Raw genomic sequence first — 7221 nt, 5'->3', positions numbered from 1 at the left:
AAATACTTCTACTTAACAAAAATGCTTACAATTACATCCTCGTTCAGTTTCATCTACAATTCTACTCGTATGCACCCGTATTCGTACTCGTACAATACACAGCTTTTAGATGTATGTACTATTGGTATATACACTCCAATGATCAGCTCTTAGCAGCCCATGTGAGTCACCTAACACATGTGGGAACCATCATTTGAAAACTAGCATGAAATATCTCATAAAATTACAAAAATATGAGTAATCAATCATGACTTATTTACATGAAAACAAAATTACATATCCTTTATATCTAATCCATACACCAACGACCAAAAACACCTACAAACACTTTCATTCTTCAATTTTCTTCATCTAATTGATCTCTCGCAAGTTCTATCTTCAAGTTCTAAGTGTTCTTCATAAATTCTACAAGTTCTAGTTTCATAAAATCAAGAATACTTCCAAGTTTGCTAGCTTACTTCCAATCTTGTAGAGTGATCATCTAACCTCAAGAAATCTTTCTTATTTACAGTAAGATATCTTTATAATACAAGGTAATACTCATATTCAAACTTTGATTCAATTTCTATAACTATAACAATCTTATTTCGAGTGGAAATCTTACTTGAACTTGTTTTTAGTGTCATGATTCTGCTTCAAGAACTTTCAAGCCATCCAAGGATCCTTTGAAGCTAGATCCATTTTTCTCATTTCCAGTAGCCTTATCCAGAAAACTTGAGGTAGTAATGATGTTCATAACATCATTCGATTCATACATATAAAGCTATCTTATTCGAAGATTTAAACTTGTAATCACTAGAACATAGTTTAGTTAATTCTAAACTTGTTCACAAACAAAAGTTAATCCTTCTAACTTGACTTTTAAAATCAACTAAACACATGTTCTATATCTATATGATAAGCTAACTTAATGATTTAAAACCTGGAAACACGAACAACACTGTAAAATCGGACATACGCCGTCGTAGTAACACCGCGGGCTGTTTTGGGTTAGTTAATTAAAAACTATGATAAACTTTGATTTAAAAGTTGTTCTTCTGGAAAAATGATTTTTCTTATGAACATGAAACTATATCCAAAAATCATGGTTAAACTCAAAGTGGAAGTTTGTTTTCTAAAATGGTCATCTAGACGTCGTTCTTTCGACTGAAATGACTACCTTTACAAAAATGACTTGTAACTTATAATTCTGACTATAAACCTATACTTTTTCTGTTTAGATTCATAAAATAGAGTTCAATATGAAACCATAGCCATTTGATTCACTCAAAACGGATTTAAAATGAAGAAGTTATGGGTAAAACAAGATTGGATAATTTTTCTTGTTGTAGCAACGTGAAAATTGGTAACAAATCTATATTAATCATATCCTAGCTAACTTATATTGTATTATACATGTATTCTAATATATTATGTAATCTTGGGATACCATAGACACATATGCAAATGTTTTGACATATCATATCGACCCATGTGTATATATTATTTGGAACAACCATACACACTCTATATGCAGTAATGTGGGAGTTAGCTATACAGGGTTGAGGTTTATTCCAAAAATATATATACTTTGAGTTGTGATCTAGCCTGAGACGTGTATACACTGGGTCGTGGATTGATTCAAGATAATATATATCAATTTTTTTTCTGTACATCTAACTTTGAACAACTAGTTGTAGGTTACTAACGAGGACAACTAACTTAATGAACTTAAAACATCAAAATGTATTAAAAGTGTTGTAAATATATTTTGAACATACTTTGATATATATGTACATATTTGTTATAGGTTCGTGAATCGACCAGTGGCCAAGTCTTACTTCCCGACGAAGTAAAAATCTGTGAAAGTGAGTTATAGTCCCACTTTTAAAATCTAATATTTTTGGGATGAGAATACATGCAGGTTTTACAAATGATTTACAAAAGAGACACAAGTACGTGAAACTACATTCTATGGTTGAATTATCGAAATCGAATATGCCCCTTTTTATTAAGTCTGGTAATCTAAGAATTAGGGAACATACACCCTAAATGACGCGAATCCTAAAGATAGATCTATTGGGCCTAACAAACCCCATCCAAAGTACCGGATGCTTTAGTACTTCAAAATTTATATCATATCCGAAGGGTGTCCCGGAATGATGGGGATATTCTTATATATGCATCTTGTTAATGTCGGTTACCAGGTGTTCACCATATGAATGATTTTTATCTCTATGTATGGGATGTATATTGAAATATGAAATCTTGTGGTCTATTGTTACGATTTGATATATATAGGTTAAACCTATAACTCACCAACATTTTTGTTGACGTTTTAAGCATGTTTATTCTCAGTTGATTATTAAGAGCTTCCGTTGTCGCATACTTAAATAAGGACAAGATTTGGAGTCCATGCTTGTATGATATTGTGTAAAAACTGCATTCAAGAAACTTATTTCGTTGTAACATATTTGTATTGTAAACCATTATGTTAAGTCGTGTGTAAACAGAATATTTTAGATTATCATTATTTGATAATCTACGTAAAGCTTTTTAAACCTTTATTGATGAAATAAAGGTTATGATTTGTTTTAAAACGAATGCAGTCTTTGAAAAACGTCTCATATAGAGGTCAAAACCTCGCAACGAAATCAATTAATATGGAACGTTTTTAATCAATAAAAACGGGACATTTCATATTAACCCCAAAAATATTCTCAATGTACCTAAATAAAGTGTTATATAAGAATAAGTATCAAAATAATATTTAAATATGCATAAGAATTCAAATGTAAAGGTAATAATTATCGTAAAATCTGAAAGTTCAAAATTCACCTTTAGAAATAGCAAAATGACTTTTTCAGCATCAAAACTATTTCGAATAGAAACAAGCCTTCAGGAAGTCTTTCTCATAACGTCGCAATCTATTTATCGTACGAAAGTGGGTCAAATTGTCAACCGCAGTTCTTTTAGCATGCTTGCCACATAATTTGGCCTAATTATGTGCCCAACGTAATGTGCTCAAAAATTTGTTTTGCAGCCTTGAATTTTATCGAAACGAATGATAGTCAAATATATTTTCATTCAATATGAAATTCTAAAATAAAACAATTATAGAGTTATGAATTGAAAGATATCAAAAGGTGTCAAAAAATAATCGAACCATTAAACTAAGATGTCACTAAACGTGTAAGAATTTTTGTGGCTAGTGGGGATATATTAATCCTAAAAATATTCTCAATGTACCTAAATAAAGTGTTACATAAAAAATAAGTACCAAAATAATATTTAAATATGCATAAGAGTTCAAATGCAAAGGTAATAATTATCGTAAAATCTGAAAGTACAAAATTTACCTTTTGAAATAGCAAAACGACTTTTTCGGCGTCAAAACGATATCAAGTGGAAGCAAGCCTTCAGGAAATCTTTCTCATAACGTCGTTATCTATTCATCGTGTGAAAGTGGGTCTAATTTTTAATCGAAGTTTTTTTAGCATGTTTGCCACATAATTTGGCCCAATTATGTGGCCAATGCAATGTGCTCAAAAATATGTTTTGCAGCCATGAATTATTATCGAAACGAACGATAGTCAAATATATTTTCATTCAATATGAAATTTTAAAATAGAAACAATTATAGAGTTATGAATTGAGAGATATCAAAAAGTGTCACAAAATAATTGAACCATTAAACTAAGATGTCACTAAACGTGTTAGGAATTGTGGCTAGTGGGGATATATTAACCCAAAAATATTCTCAATGTACCTAAATAAAGTATTACATAAAAAACAAGTATCAAAATAATATTTAAATATGCATAAGAGTTCAAATGCAAAGGTAATAATTATCATAAAATCTGAAATTTCAAAATTCACCTCTAATATAGCAAAAGAACTTTTTTTGCATCAAAACTATTTCGAATGGAAACAAGCCTTCATGAAGTCATTCTCTTAACGCAGTTATCTATTCATCGTGTGAAAGTGGGTCTAATTTTCAACCGAAGTTTTTTTAGCATGCTTGCTACATAATTTTGCCCAATTATGTGGCCAACGTAATGTGCTCAAAAATGTGTTTTACGGCCATGAATTACTATCGAAACGAAACCATAGTCAAATATATTTTCATTCAATGTGAAATTTTAAAATACAAACAATTATAGAGTTATAAATTGAGAGATATCAAAAAGTGTCACAAAATAATCGAACCGTTAAACCAAGATGTCACTAAACGTATAAGGATTTGTGGCTAGTGGGGATATATTAACCCCAAAAATATTCTCAATGTACCTAAATAACGTGTTACATAAAAACAAGTATGAAAATAATAATTAAATATGCTTATGAGTTCAAATGCAAAGGTAATAATTATCGTAAAATCTGAAAGTTCAAAATTCACCTTTAGAAATAGCAAAACAACTTTTTCGGCGTCAAAACTATTTCGAATGGAAGCAATCCTCCAGGAAGTTCTCATAACGTCGTTATCTATTCATCGTGCGAATGTGGGTCTAAATTTTAACCGACGTTTTTTTAGCATGCTTGCCACATAATTTGCCCAATTATGTGGCCAATGTAATGTGCTCAAAAATACGATTTACGGCTATGAATTATTATTGAAACAATACTACAGGAAAATATATTTTCATTCAATATGAAATTTTAAAATAGAAACAATTATAGAGTTATGATTTGAGAGCTATTAAAAAGTGTCACAAAATAATCGAACCATTAAACCAAGATCTCACTAAATGTGTAAGGATTTGTGGCTAGTGGGGATATATTAAACCCAAAAATATTCTCAATGTACCTAAAAAAAGTGTTAAATAAAAAAACAAGTATCAAATTAATATTTAAATATACATAAGAGTTCAAATGCAAAGGTAATAATTATCGTAAAATCTAAAAATTCAAAATTAACCTTTTGAAATAGCAAAACGACTTTTTCGGCGTCAAAACTATATCGAATGGAAGCAAGCCTTCAGGAAGACTTTCTCATAATGTCGTTATCTATTAATCATGCGAAAGTGGGTCCAATTTTCAACCGCAGTTCTTTTAGCATGCTTGCCACATAATTTGGCCTAATTATGTGCCCAACGTAATGTGCTCAAAAATTTGTTTTGCAGCCTTGAATTTTATCGAAACGAATGATAGACAAATATATTTTCATTCAATATGAAATTCTAAAATAAAACAATTATAGAGTTATGAATTGAAAGATATCAAAAGGTGTCAAAAAATAATCGAACTATTAAACTAAGATGTCACTAAACGTGTAAGAATTTTTGTGGCTAGTGGGGATATATTAATCCTAAAAATATTCTCAATGTACCTAAATAAAGTGTTACATAAAAAATAAGTATCAAAATAATATTTAAATGTGCATAAGAGTTCAAATGCAAAGGTAATAATTATCGTAAAATCTGAAAGTTCAAAATTTACCTTTAGAAATAGCAAAACGACTTTTTCGGCGTCAAAACGATATCGAATGGAAGCAAGCCTTCAGGAAGAATTTCTCATAATATTGTTATCTATTAATCATGCGAAAGTGGGTCCAAATTTCAACCGCAGTTCTTTTAGCATGCTTGCCAAATAATTTGGCCTAATTATGTGCCCAACGTAATGTGCTCAAAAATGTGTTTTGCAGCCATGAATTATTATCGAAACGAATGATAGTCAAATATATTTTCATTCAATATGAAATTCTAAAATAGAAACAATTATAGAGTTATGAATTGAGAGATATCAAAAAGTGTCACAAAATAATCGAACCATTAAACTAAGATGTCACTAAACGTGTTAGGAATTGTGGCTAGTGGGAATATATTAACCCAAAAATATTCTCAATGTACCTAAATAAAGTATTACATGAAAAACAAGTATCAAAATAATATTTAAATATGCATAAGAGTTCAAATGCAAAGGTAATAATTATCGTAAAATCTGAAATTTCAAAATTCACCTTTAAAATAGCAAAAGAACTTTTTCTGCATCAAAACTATTTCGAATGGAAACAAGCCTTCTTGAAGTCTTTCTCTTAATACAGTTATCTATTCATCGTGCGAAAGTGGGTCTAATTTTCAACCAAAGTTTTTTTAGCATGCTTGCTACATAATTTGGCCTAATTATGTGCCCAACGTAATGTGCTCAAAAATTTGTTTTGCAGCCTTGAATTTTATCGAAACGAATGATAGTCAAATATATTTTCATTCAATATGAAATTTTAAAATAGAAACAATTATAGGGTTATAAATTGAGAGATATCAAAAAGTGTCACAAAATAATCGAACCGTTAAATCAAGATGTCACTAAACGCATAAGTATTTGTGGCTAGTGGGGATATATTAACCCCAAAAATATTCTCAATGTACCTAAATAAAGTGTTAAATAAAAACAAGTATGAAAATAATAATTAAATATGCATATGAGTTCAAATGCAAAGGTAATAATTATCGAAAAATCTGAAATTTCAAAATTCACCTTTAGAAATAGCAAAACAACTTTTTCGGCGTCAAAACTATTTTGAATGGAAGCAAGCCTTCAGGAAGTCTTTCTCATAACGTCGTTATCTATTCTTTGTGCGAAAGTGGGTCCAATTTTTAACCGACATTTTTTTAGCATGCTTGCCACATAATTTGCCCAATTATGTGGCCAATGTAATGTGCTCAAAAATGCGTTTTACGGCCATGAATTATTATTGAAACGATACTACAGGCAAATATATTTTCATTCAATATGAAATTTTAAAATAGAAACAATTATAGAGTTATGATTTGAGAGCTATTAAAAAGTGTCACAAAAAAATCGAACCATTAAACCAAGATCTCACTAAACGTGTAAGGATTTGTGGCTAGTGAGGATATATTAAAACCAAAAATATACTCAATGTACCTAAATAAAGTGTTACATAAAAAAAATAAGTATCAAATTAATATTTAAATATGCATAGGAGTTCAAATGCAAAGGTAATAATTATCGTAAAATCTAAAAAATCAAAATTCAACTTTTGAAATAGCAAAACGACTTTTTCAGCGTCAAAACTATATCGAATGGAAGCAAGCCTTCAGGAAGACTTTCTCATAACATCATTATCTATTAATCATGCGAAAGTGGGTCCAATTGCATGCTTGCCACATAATTTGGCCTAATTATGTGCCCAACGTAATGTGCTCAAAAATGTGTTTTGCAGCCATGAATTATTATCGAAACGAATGATAGTCAAATATATTTTCATTCAATATGAAA

Source organism: Rutidosis leptorrhynchoides, chromosome 5 (assembly GCF_046630445.1).
Source record: "Rutidosis leptorrhynchoides isolate AG116_Rl617_1_P2 chromosome 5, CSIRO_AGI_Rlap_v1, whole genome shotgun sequence".
NCBI lineage: Eukaryota > Viridiplantae > Streptophyta > Magnoliopsida > Asterales > Asteraceae > Rutidosis > Rutidosis leptorrhynchoides.
This window is presented reverse-complemented; position numbering follows the sequence as displayed.